Source organism: Choloepus didactylus, chromosome X, assembly GCF_015220235.1.
Source record: "Choloepus didactylus isolate mChoDid1 chromosome X, mChoDid1.pri, whole genome shotgun sequence".
NCBI lineage: Eukaryota > Metazoa > Chordata > Mammalia > Pilosa > Megalonychidae > Choloepus > Choloepus didactylus.
In genome coordinates this window covers 103,440,429-103,454,631 of record NC_051334.1, presented here as the reverse complement: position 1 = coordinate 103,454,631, position 14,203 = coordinate 103,440,429, and the positions used below count along the sequence as shown (strand labels likewise).

General features: G+C 39.4%; 1 pseudogene; it reads left to right on the top strand.

Moving 5' to 3' along the window:
• Window positions 1-11,939: 11,939 nt before the first annotated feature.
• Window positions 11,940-12,748, top strand: LOC119522288 (annotated as a pseudogene).
• Window positions 12,749-14,203: the final 1,455 nt, after the last annotated feature.

The window sequence follows — 14,203 nt, the reverse complement described above, 5'->3', positions numbered from 1 at the left end:
GGTCTACAAACCCTAAAAGAACCCTATCAAGTTCAGCAAATGCCACGAGGCCAAAAACAACAGAAAATTATAAAGCATATGAAAAAACCAGACGATATGGATAACCCAAGCCCAAGCACCCAAATCAAAAGACCAGAAGAGACACAGCACCTAGAGCAGCTACTCAAAGAACTAAAGATGAACAATGAGACCATAGTACGGGATATGAAGGAAATCAAGAAGACCCTAGAAGAGCATAAAGAAGACATTGCAAGACTAAATAAAAAAATGGATGATCTTATGGAAATTAAAGAAACTGTTGACCAAATTAAAAAGATTCTGGACACTCATAGTACAAGACTAGAGGAAGTTGAACAACGAATCAGTGACCTGGAAGATGACAGAATGGAAAATGAAAGCATAAAAGAAAGAATGGGGAAAAAAATTGAAAAACTCGAAATGGACCTCAGGGATATGATAGATAATATGAAACGTCCGAATATAAGACTCATTGGTGTCCCAGAAGGGGAAGAAAAGGGTAAAGGTCTAGGAAGAGTATTCAAAGAAATTGTTGGGGAAAACTTCCCAAATCTTCTAAACAACATAAATACACAAATCATAAATGCTCAGCGAACTCCAAATAGAATAAATCCAAATAAACCCACTCTGAGACATATACTGATCACACTGTCAAACATAGAAGAGAAGGAGCAAGTTCTGAAAGCAGCAAGAGAAAAGCAATTCACCACATACAAAGGAAACAGCATAAGACTAAGTAGTGACTACTCAGCAGCCACCATGGAGGCAAGAAGGCAGTGGCACGATATATTTAAAATTCTGAGTGAGAGGAATTTCCAGCCAAGAATACTTTATCCAGCAAAGCTCTCCTTCAAATTTGAGGGAGAGCTTAAATTTTTCACAGACAAAGAAATGCTGAGAGAATTTGCTAACAAGAGACCTGCCCTACTGGAGATACTAAAGGGAGCCCTACAGACAGAGAAACAAAGACAGGACAGAGAGACTTGGAGAAAGGTTCAGTACTAAAGAGATTCGGTATGGGTACAATAAAGGATATTAATAGAGAGAGGGAAAAATATGGCAAACATAATCCAAAGGATAAGATGGCTGATTCAAGAAATGCCTTCACGGTTTTAACGCTGAATGTAAATGGATTAAACTCCCCAATTAAAAGATATAGATTCGCAGAATGGATCAAAAAAAATGAACCATCAATATGTTGCATACAAGAGACTCATCTTAGACACAGGGACACAAAGAAACTGAAAGTGAAAGGATGGAAAAAAATATTTCATGCAAGCTACAGCCAAAACAAAGCAGGTGTAGCAATATTAATCTCAGATAAAATAGACTTCAAATGCAGGGATGTTTTGAGAGACAAGAAGGCCACTACGTACTAATAAAAGGGGCAATTCAGCAAGAAGAAATAACAATCGTAAATGTCTATGCACCCAATCAAGGTGCCACAAAATACATGAGAGAAACACTGGCAAAACTAAAGGAAGCAATTGATGTTTCCACAATAATTGTGGGAGACTTCAACACATCACTCTCTCCTATAGATAGATCAACCAGACAGAAGACCAATAAGGAAATTGAAAACCTAAACAATCTGATAAATGAATTAGATTTAACAGACATCTACAGGACATTACATCCCAAATCACCAGGATACACATACTTTTCTAGTGCTCATGGAACTTTCTCCAGAATAGATCATATGCTGGGACATAAAACAAGCCTCAATAAATTTAAAAAGATTGAAATTATTCAAAGCACATTCTCTGACCACAATGGAATACAATTAGAAGTCAATAACCATCAGAGACTTAGAAAATTCACAAATACCTGGAGGTTAAACAACACACTCCTAAACAATCAGTGGGTTAAAGAAGAAATAGCAAGAGAAATTGCTAAATATATAGAGACGAATGAAAATGAGAACACAACATACCAAAACCTATGGGATGCAGCAAAAGCAGTGCTAAGGGGGAAATTTATAGCACTAAATGCATATATTAAAAAGGAAGAAAGAGCCAAAATCAAAGAACTAATGGATCAACTGAAGAAGCTAGAAAATGAACAGCAAACCAATCCTAAACCAAGTACAAGAAAAGAAATAACAAGGATTAAAGCAGAAATAAATGACATAGAGAACAAAAAAACAATAGAGAGGATAAATATCACCAAAAGTTGGTTCTTTGAGAAGATCAACAAGATTGACAAGCCCCTAGCTAGACTGACAAAATCAAAAAGAGAGAAGACCCATATAAACAAAATAATGAATGAAAAAGGTGACATAACTGCAGATCCTGAAGAAATTAAAAAAATTATAAGAGGATATTATGAACAACTGTATGGCAACAAACTGGATAATGTAGAAGAAATGGACAATTTCCTGGAAACATATGAACAACCTAGACTGACCAGAGAAGAAATAGAAGACCTCAACCAACCCATCACAAGCAAAGAGATCCAATCAGTCATCAAAAATCTTCCCACAAATAAATGCCCAGGGCCAGATGGCTTCACAGGGGAATTCTACCAAACTTTCCAGAAAGAACTGACACCAATCTTACTCAAAGTCTTTCAAAACATTGAAGAAAATGGAACACTACCTAACTCATTTTATGAAGCTAACATCAATCTAATACCAAAACCAGGCAAAGATGCTACAAAAAAGGAAAACTACCGGCCAATCTCCCTAATGAATATAGATGCAAAAGTCCTCAACAAAATACTTGCAAATCGAATCCAAAGACACATTAAAAAAATCATACACCATGACCAAGTGGGGTTCATTCCAGGCATGCAAGGATGGTTCAACATAAGAAAAACAATCAATGTATTACAACACATTAAAAACTCGAAAGGGAAAAATCAATTGATCATCTCAATAGATGCTGAAAAAGCATTTGACAAAATCCAACATCCCTTTTTGATAAAAACACTTCAAAAGGTAGGAATTGAAGGAAACTTCCTCAACATGATAAAGAGCATATATGAAAAACCCACAGCCAGCATAGTACTCAATGGTGAGAGACTGAAAGCCTTCCCTCTAAGATCAGGAACAAGACAAGGATGCCCGCTGTCACCACTGTTATTCAACATTGTGCTGGAAGTGCTAGCCAGGGCAATCCGGCAAGACAAAGAAATAAAAGGCATCCAAATTGGAAAAGAAGAAGTAAAACTGTCATTGTTTGCAGATGATATGATCTTATATCTAGAAAACCCTGAGAAATCAACGATACACCTACTAGAGCTAATAAACAAATTTAGCAAAGTAGCGGGATACAAGATTAATGCACATAAGTCAGTAATGTTTCTATATGCTAGAAATGAACAAACTGAAGAGACACTCAAGAAAAAGATACCATTTTCAATAGCAACTAAAAAAATCAAGTACCTAGGAATAAACTTAACCAAAGATGTAAAAGACCTATACAAAGAAAACTACATAACTCTACTAAAAGAAATAGAAGGGGACCTTAAAAGATGGAAAAATATTCCATGTTCATGGATAGGAAGGCTAAATGTCATTAAGATGTCAATTCTACCCAAACTCATCTACAGATTCAATGCAATCCCAATCAAAATTCCAACAACCTACTTTGCAGACTTGGAAAAGCTAGTTATCAAATTTATTTGGAAAGGGAAGATGCCTCGAATTGCTAAAGACACTCTAAAAAAGAAAAACGAAGTGGGAGGACTTACACTCCCTGACTTTGAAGCTTATTATAAAGCCACAGTTGCCAAAACAGCATGGTACTGGCACAAAGATAGACATATAGATCAATGGAATCGAATTGAGAATTCAGAGATAGACCCTCAGATCTATGGCCGACTGATCTTTGATAAGGCCCCCCAAAGTCACCGAACTGAGCCATAATGGTCTTTTCAACAAATGGGGCTGGGAGAGTTGGATATCCATATCCAAAAGAATGAAAGAGGACCCCTACCTCACCCCCTACACAAAAATTAACTCAAAATGGACCAAAGATCTCGATATAAAAGAAAGTACCATTAAACTCCTAGAAGATAATGTAGGAAAACATCTTCAAGACCTTGTATTAGGAGGCCACTTCCTAGACTTTACACCCAAAGCACAAGCAACAAAAGAGAAAATAGATAAATGGGAACTCCTCAAGCTTAGAAGTTTCTGCACCTCAAAGGAATTTCTCAAAAAGGTAAAGAGGCAGCCAACTCAATGGGAAAAAATTTTTGGAAACCATGTATCTGACAAAAGACTGATATCTTGCATATACAAAGAAATCCTACAACTCAATGACAATAGTATATTAGTTACTTTTGATGTTTTCTCAGCAATTTTAAGTTTTTGCAAGGACCCTTTTGACTAGGTTCTTTTTGACTTTTTAATTTTAATAACTGATAGGCTAGCACATTTACATTATTATTATATTTTTTAATTGCTTTGGAAGTTATGATATTAAAGCAGAGGTGGAAGTTCTGCATATATTTTTAAACTGTAACTTTGTTTAACTTACAGATTTCTTTTTTCTTTTCTTGAGACAGTTTGCTATTGCTAGCGATACCACACATAAAGGCCAGCTGGCTGTAGCTATAGCTTATTAACAATTTTAATGACACTTTTTAAATTTAGACTAATTATTAAGAATAGTTCTTAAGAAAGATGTAACTGGCACGTTTTGAGAGTTTTCCATGGCTGAACAACAGCAAAAGAAATTATAAAGACAGAACATAGGAGTAGGAGCTGTTTAAAAGTTACTGGTTTTTTACACAAATGCAAACTGTGCAAACTGCACAAAATTTAAAAGGAGAACTACAAAATCTGGGGTTATGGTTAGTGGGGCTCAAACCTACTGAGTTTGCATGGACGACCCTTGGATTAACTTAATTAGCCTTACTACACAGTAGACTAATTGAAGCAAAAGAAAGCAGACTGAATACAATAAACAAAAAAACTACACACTTACCAAGCACAGGGAAAGTCCCAACCGTAAAGCTATCTCAACTCAAATGCGTTCAGCGCCTGCCTGCGGCGGTCAACTTTCACCTGGACTTCCGAGTCCCGGTACTCTAGGAAGAATTTCTGGGTAGCTGAGGGGAGCTTCACAGCCCACGAGACATGGATTAGGGCATTTGAAAACATGGTTTTAAATAGGCTTGCCTGATCTTTCATTAAATAGAGAAATAAGTTTTTTGTTTTTTTTTTTTTGTTAGGGGAGAGGGAAATTTTTAAGTAAGTGACTTGTGGCTTAGAAAATTGTTTTTTATTTTTGGAAACTATATCCTTTTTGTTGGAGGGAGTTAAGGGAGTGCGATAAGGCTAGGGCAGCTGCACAGTAGGAGGTCATTCACACATTGAAGCAGCTCACTGGGATGTAAATTTAGTGTTTGTAAATTAGAGGCTAAACATTGTTAGGGATGGGGTAGTTTTATTGATAGTAAAACAGCAGCAGACAGTAATTGAGGAGTTCTTGCCTTATTTATTTATCCTCTGGTTACACCAGGTGTGCATGCTCCACGTTCATGCTGCACTTTCCTGCCCAGAAGAGGCGGGCTGGAGCGGGAGATGGGGGAGGGGCGCACGGGCAGTGAGCGGGCTGCGCACAGGCGGGGTGAAGTGGGGAGGGGGCAGCGGCGATGGGAGAAGTGGGGGAAGGGTTAACAGCAAGGGGAGGGGAGCGGAAGGGGTTAGAGAAGAGTTACAAGGGGGATGATTTGCAGGGTTAAAGAAGAGAAACTGCTTAAAGGCTTTTCAGAGTTAACTTTTGTAGAGAGGAAAGCAGAAGACTTAGAAGGATTTTTTGTGAAGGAGGAGGATTTGGTAGGAGACAACAGAGTGGCTCAAGAATAGCTGGGACCAAACAGTTTAGAAAGCTTAAGATTAAAAGCTACAGACCACTTGCTGTTGTGCGGAATAAAATTATTAAGTTCAGTGAGAATTTGCCAATTGAAAGTGCCATTTTCTGGCCAATGTTTTTGTTGTTCTAAAGGATACTGCAGCCAAATTGTATTGGTTCTACTCCCCCTTTTAATTGAAGTTTAAACATCTGAGGGGGTAGATTTAGGAGGAAATGCAGTTTTGGAGTTACTTAAAAGTGACTGTAAATTTCCCATGGCTATTTAAGAAATTTGAGAGGCTTGTGGTATGTTAGGGAACTTTGCTTGCCGGAGGCTTACGGAGATCACCTGTGAAAGATTCACAGTTTCCTGCTCCTTCAAAGGCTTACATTCTTCCTGAAAGAGGCTGACATGAATTGGGGCTATGCTTATGGTAGGCTTATGGAGATCACCTGTGAGAAATTCACAGCTCCCCCGCTCCATTGGAGGCTTATAGAGACCACCCAAAACATTGCTCAAGTGAGACTAATGGCCCAGACCCATAAGACCCAGTTGCAACAACAAAGCAGGCATCCCTGGTTTGTCATTGGGGGTCAGGAAATGCATGCAGGCTTTTGCCCAAGGCGTCCCCCGGGTTACTTTGACTGCTGCAACGGGGAAAGACACTGACAGAGTGTCGGAGAGTTTTGACCGAGCGCTCAGGTTTTCCTAGGCTTACAAAGCCGGGCGTCACATTCAAGTGAGCCGAGGTGCCACCCAGTGGTGGACTGGGGTGTCCACGGGACACCAAACAAAACTCCCAAGGGGAGATCTGGGCAGAAAGACATCACTTACCTACCTAAGGCTGAATTAGTTGTAGAGATTTGAGAGCCTTGAGGGTGAGCCGGCATCGCATCAAGGTGGTCTGAGTTGATGGACTCAAGCCGCTGAATGCATGGAAACCTGAATGGCTGTGTAGTTCGGGGAACGGAGTTGACTGGGAGGGTGCCCCATTGTCCTGAGGGGCCAGGAAACTTAAACCTCAGTCAAACCTCCATCCCGGGTCTTCGGCACCAAATGTTAGGTTCAGAGCCATTCAAGAATCCACACAAACGCAGCGAGTCATGGTTTAAGTAGAGAGTTTAAGGTTTATTAGAGGAAAAAAGCAGAAGAAAGCAGGTGGGAGCCATCAGAAAAGAAAGAAAGGAAAAATGGCTCTGGCCCTCTATCTGAGAGCAGCATTTTTTAAAGGAAAAACCCATGTTGGGTATTGGGGGGAAGGTCCTGCTGAGTGTGTTCTGGGCCTTGACTGGGTGAATGCTTATCAGTTTCTGCTGACTGGTTACTAGGGTTTTAACACACTACTCTTCTTTGATGTGCACTATATTATCTATGTGGAGGAAGCAGGCCTTTTGGCTTGTCTGTGGTCATTCATCTTTATGGGCATATCTGATCTTGCCTTGTCTGCCCCCTGGAGTCTAGGTGTCACTGTGACTGGGATTCCTAAAACAGCCTTCAACCCTTAGTTTATGGCACACCTGGTATTTATGAGATAAGCAGCAGGGCCCATGGATCAGACATTCCTTCTATATGTTAGACTTTTTCTGGGGCCTGACAATACTCAAATCAATAAATATTCCCAGAACACTTTGTGAAAGGGACATAAAGATAAAAATACAAAGACCTATATCATGAAGTATGATAAGTGTCATAAAATCTATAAATACAGTGTGTAATTATGATTCAGAAGATAGAGAAACAATACCAAGTGTAGTGGTTTGGAACTGTATGTACCCCAGAAAAACATGATAGAAAACTTATTCCATTCCTTAGGATGAGAACCCACAGTAAGTAGGACTTTTGATGAGGCTGCTTCAGTTAAGGTTTGGGCCTTAATCCCATTACTGGAGGATTTCTTAAAGGAGTGAAATTCAGGCAGATGGAGAGAAAACCATGGGAAGCAAGAGCTGAAGGTCAACAGAAACTGGAAGAGAAGGGAGAGGCCAGGAGAGGCCAAAGGGCTGGCAGCCAGCCCCAGAATGCCAGTCATTGAAAAGAAATCATCTCTTTGATGATGCCTTGATTTGCGCTATTCCTTAGCCTCAAAACCATGAGCTGCTAAATTCCTGTTGTTTAAGCCAACCCATTGAATGGTATTTGCATGAACAGCCACGGAAACTAAAACAAATTAGGGTCATAGAAAAAAAAATTGTGTTTCAGATGAATTTTGAAGGATATATAGGCAATTGTCATGTAGAAATAGAGAAGGATGTTTATCACAAAGAAAAGAGATTGGAGGCATGATAGCATGCATATGATCAGCAACATCATGTAGTACATTTGGTAAGAATAGATTATTTAAAGTACATTGGGAGCACTTTGTGTAAGATTTTTAATACCACTTAGAAATTTTTAATGATTTGGAAAGAAAGGGAAAACCATTGAAAGTTTTCATTTTCTTGTAATAATGGAGAAATATTTTCAAAAGGTATTTTTGAAAATCAATATACAATAATGTGTAATTTGACTAGGGAGTCACTCTAAATGAAGTGGTCAATAGGAAATTGAAGGCAATAGTACAGTCAATATATAAAGAACACATAAAGTAGAGTGGTTACAGTGGGACTGGAAAGTAGGGAATACATTTGAGAAAATGTAACTCTATAAACTACACACTTGACAAATGACTGGCTATAGGAGATGATAATGGAATAAGTGATAAGTAAAATGATTCCTAAGTTTTAGAATAGGTTTGCCGGGAAAATGGTGGGCCCAATATCCAATATCACAAACTGAGAAATAAAAGTCAGAATTTGAATCCTGGCTGCCTGACTCCATAGCCAATGCTCTTTGTCACTATGCTCCTTTCACTAAGAAAAGGTTTATTGAGCATTGTACCCATTCATATATTATACAATATTACATGGAATGTTTAACTAATTTGAAAAAGCAAATGATTTAGCCATTTAGCTAATAAACTGAGAGCAGATGCTTTAGATCATCTTTAAGTTTTATCTATTCATTACAAGGCCTCTCTTCTTAAATGCTATGAAGAGCTAACAAATTATCATATGAACTTGAAAGTACAGTGCAAATTTATGTATACAATGACTGCTTATCTGAATCTATGGTTAACAAATTATGTTGCTTTGTAAGCTTTGTAATTTATTACCTCTCTAATTTCTCACTTAAGTGCAAGATGCATTTACATTGAAGAAGACCTAAAAATATCTTGAAAGAAATCAAAATATTTTCAAATTAGATACATGGGATGATGCCTCCTCCAAATACTCTACATTTCCTTGCTTGCAATTTATGTTCACTCTGAAGCAATTCCAATGTCTGAGCTGCATTGTAATAACTAGAATTCTTTTAAAATTCAAAGTAATATTCTCATGCTAAGTCTTCCAAACTGTTTCTACTCTAAATCAGCAAAACTCAAGGTTGGGGGTTTTTCACTTTGTTTGTATAGTGAGACTTATAACATCTTGGTCATGAGTTTATTCAGAACTACAGAGGTGGTATTAAATCTAATTTTATGGAGTATGTCTAAGTATAAAAATGTAGGGTACAGTCACCACCCTATTTGCATTGGCTTTCCCTTAGCATTCTTTTCACCCTGGTCTGGCTTATAACTTCAAGGGACAAAATAACACTCTGAAGGGTATTTGAGAACTGTCTTTTAGATTTTGGTGTTTCTCATTGCCACTTATAATTTTCCTCTTTTAGTAAGACAAGCTAGTTAATTGAATGCACTGTGGTGTTAAACTGTGTTTGTGTGTGTGCTTAAGGTACAATGTTTGGAAGTAGTAATTGTTTGACTCTAGAAGAGCTAGTTGTTTTAATCAAACTGAACACTGGATGGCAGTCCACACTAGTAATATAAATAATGGCTTATTGATTAAAATAGGAAGAACTGACTTGAAATAATACCCTAGGCAGTCTAAGTACCTTGTCAATTTTAACAGCTAAAATGTCTGAACCAGAATGTTAAAAATAGTGAGCTTGCTTTGTAACTTCATGAATATCTGAAACTTGCTTTTCAGTTCCTTTGACAGAGTAGTACACTAGAACCAGTTTCAGAAGTCTTGTTCCAATTTCTAAATGCTCAGTTTTAAACCAAAAATATGATTCACTTTCTTTATTTCCATCTGAAACCCAGTCTTGGTTGCACATATGCCAACATGATCCCAGTCTGAGGTGAATTTGCCTCAAGGAGAGCTTTTGTAATTTCTTAATCTCAACCCCCAAAAGTAATACTCCTTCACTATCATCTTCTGAATTTATATCCAAGGTCCCTCAAATGTAAATAGATACATTAGTATATCTGAGTGTTATGTCTGGAAGGAATACCTTCTTTTTAAGTGCAGGTCAAACATGTTGGAATATCTCAGATATTTCTATGCTTGTTCATTGCATAGTTCTGGTGCATGGATATTGGAATAAAATAGATCTGAATTTAAATCCCAACTCTGCCAACAAGCTTGGAGAATTTGGGTAAGTTATTTAATGTCTCTGGTCCTCAATTTCCTAATGTGTAAAATGGAAAGTGATGATTCCCTTTCATAAATTTGGTGTCATTTAAATGAAATTGTGCTTCATATATTAGACATATATTATGCACTGAATATTAGCTAATATTATTACCATTGTTATCATAATGGATTTCACTAATACCATATCTTCCTCTTCCCTGAATATTTTGTTAAGTGCTCTTTTAGACAGTTTCCAAAGGTATTTATCACTGGTTTAAATTCTTGATTAAACTGTCACCTGACAGAATCTAATTTTAGAGACAATAACTTGAAAAGCAAGGCCTTAATAATAAAAAGAAGAAATCATATATTTTCCCTCTTCATCCATATATTTTTAACTGAATGAACCAAGTCTATGTATGTGTTGTGAAACCATGGAATACTGTTGTTCCAGTTTGCTAAAGCTGCCAGAAATGCAATATATCAGAAATGGATTGGCTTTTATGATGGGGTTTATTTGTTCATAAATTTACAGTTCTGAGGCCATGAAAATGTCCAAATTGAGGCATCAAGAGGTAGATACTTTCTTTGAGGAAAAGACTGATAGCATCTGGAACACTTTTGTTGGCTGGGAAGGCATGTGGCTGGCATCTGCTAGTCCCTTGCTCCTGGGTTGCATTGCTTTCAGCTTCTGATTCCAGTGGCTTTCTCCTTATGCATCTGTGGGTTCTCACTTATCTTCTCTGGGGCAAACTCTAGGCTTCATCTATTAGCCTAGGAATTCCAAATGTCTGAGTCTGTGTCAGCTCTGAGCTCTCTTCAAAATGTCTCTGCATCTTATCCTGTTGTAGAGGATGCAGTAAACTAAGACCCACCAAAATGGATGGGGTCACATCTCCATGGAAACAACCTAACCTAAAGATCCCACCCATGATAGGTCTGCCCCCACAAGAGTGGATTAAAATAACATAGTATTTTTATGGGGTACTTAACATATTCAAACTAGCACAACTGCCATATTTCTGAAGAGTACATTCTTCCCCTAAATAAGGTCTGTTTCAACTATTTTGCTAAAATCCTTGTTATTTGGGGAGGCTGTAAGATGAAATACATTTTCTGTGTTGCAAACTAGCATCCCTCTGGCTTGCAAAAAAGAGTTGTATTTTTTTTTACTTATGGACATATTTAATATCCAATTCATCATATAGTTATATAGAAGTAAAAATTCCTTAAGGCTCCTATGAACCATGATATGCAATGTCAAAAATAACCTTCAAAATTTTCTCTCTGCTTACAGATATATTAAGATAACCTCTGTAAAGGTATCAAAAACACCCCTCCACTTCTCCCTCCTTCCCCTTCTCCTTCCCTCCTGAGAATGGCTGAGACCTGGCACTAGGTCTTCCCTGTGGCCACTGTGCCTCAGTGCCAGCCAGGCCAGGGTACAGAGAGCCCAGACCATATCCAGAGTGAGTGCTTCTGATTGTCCATCTCCTTGGCAATGGAGCTTGCTGCTAGGAAGGAAGTCTTAGTTGGAGAATAGCCAGCAAGAAGGATTACTGTGATCATCTCCTGAGGGGCATTAAGTGGATGCATTAGGAGGTGGAGACTTGTGAACAGGAAACCAGTCCCCCAACACTTGGAAAGAACTGGGTTTCAGTGATGAGACATGGGTATGATGTATCTGGTTTCCAGGGGGATGTTGATGAAGAACTATCTGCCCTATTTGCAGTGGAGTCTTGGAGGAACCAGTATGGGCACCACATCATGAACATGCTTTCTGTGATGACTGCATCAGCCAGTGGGTCTCTCAGCAGCAGAAGTGTCTGGTGGACTATAGCATTGTGATGGTTGCCCATCTGTGCCCAGTACCTCTAGTCATGCAGAACCTGTTGTCAAAGCTTCAGATTGTCTGCAACAATGCAGTGTTTGGCTGCAGTGATCTTGTCTGGCTTGACAACCTCATGTCTTACTTCAGCAACTGTGAGCACAACCCAAAGAGGCCTGTGACCTGTGTACAGGGTTGCCAAAGGAGACATCCAGCTGTTAAAGGCATATCCAGAGTGTCAATCCCAACCTTCAGGACCTGGAGGATACAATTAAATACAATGATAACCTGTGAGTGGGTGAACTCCCTGTAGCCTGCAAGAGTGACCCACTAGGGAAGAATGATCTCCACCCTGGAAGCCATGTTCAATGTTCTAGTAAAGTGCTCCCTGGTGGAGAGTGGCTGTCCTGCTTCTGCTGTCAATGAGTTTATTGAAAATGCCACTGAGCATAGCTGGCCCCAGGATCTGGCCATGCTAGAGACAAGATAGATGAATCAGGACTACTATGAGAATTATGTGGCCAAGCACACACCTGGCAAGTTGGCTGTTGTGATGGCCTGCAAGAATCAGTATATGGGTGATGACATGATGCAGGAGCTAGGGCTTGTCATGGCATTTTTACATGCCATGGCAGAGATGTAGGAGTTCACAAAGGGCTCCAGGGATGAGATGGAGATCAGAAACCCATCACTCTACCAGCTGGACCCTGTGTCCTCTCCCTTACCTCAAAAACCATGGCCTACATGTGAGCCATACATCTCTGGGCTCTTCTGGCACTGAAAGGCCCTGGGGCATTTTACTCAGCCTTTCAGATGGGACACCAGATTCCCTCCTTTTGCCATATTTTTACCCCAAAAATATCTGTAAATTCTCAGTCTGGTTGGGAGGGTCCCCACCTCTATCTACTTTCCTGCCTAGTGTCCCTGGTTCCAGATATTTTCAGAAAGCACAAAAAGATCCATTTCCCCCAGAATATCAGAGTTAAGTAAGTGTGCTGGTTTGGATGTATTATGTCCCCCAAAATGCCATTATCTTTGACACAGTCTTGTGTGGGCAAGAAACGTATTGGTGTTGATCAGGTTGGAGACTTTTGATTGGATGTTTCTGTCAAGATGTGATCACTCAATGGAGGGCAAGATCTTTCATTGGATAATTTCCATTTAGTTGTGACCCCACCCATTCAGCATGGGCTTGATTAGTTTACTGGAGCACTATATAAGCTCAGACAGAAGGAGCAAGCTTGCTACAGTCAAGAGGGGCACTTTGAAGGATGCACAAAAGCTGAGAGAGTAGCTGCAGATGAGAGACAGTGTGAAGACAGCTGTTGAAAGTAGACTCTTGTTCCAGAGAAGCTAAGAGAGGACAAACACTCCAAGAGCAACTAAGAGTGACATTTTTGAGGAATGGCAGCCTAGAGAGGACTGTCCTGGGAGAAAGCCATTTTGAAACAAGAACTTTGGAGCAGATGTCAGCCACATGCCTTCCCAGCTAACAGAGGTTTTCCAGACACCATTGGCCATCCTCCAGTTAAGGTACCCAATTGCTGATGTGTTACCTTGGACACTTTATGGCCTTAAGACTGTAGCTATGTAACCAAATAAACCCTCTTTTATAAAAGCCAATCCATCTCCAGTGTTTTGCATTCCAGCAGCATTAACAAACTGGAACAGTAGGGAAACTTTAATCATCCCCCATCTCCAAAATCAGGGAATCAGAACAGGCAGGCCCATTGACTCTAAGCAGCACTTAAGGGGTATCTTGGGGTAGCAGAAATCCTGAAGAAATGGGAAGGATTGAACCAAAACCCCAGAAAGAGTGAGTCCAGATAGTAATTGGCAATCACTGATGGCCCTTTGGAGAAGACAGAACCTTGGTGCTAAACAATATCCCTGTTGAGCATACCTTAAAGGTGCAGACTCTTGTTGGGCCTGCAGCTATGCAGGATGGGATGCCAAAATTTCCAGATGAGCTCTTCTCTCTATATTCTTTCACAATGAGGGGATAACAGAGTTGGGGGTAGGGATTAGCCTATTGGGGTTGATAGGCTCAGCAAGGAGTTACTTTCAGGCTTTTGCTTAAATAGGGTAGGCACTGCCT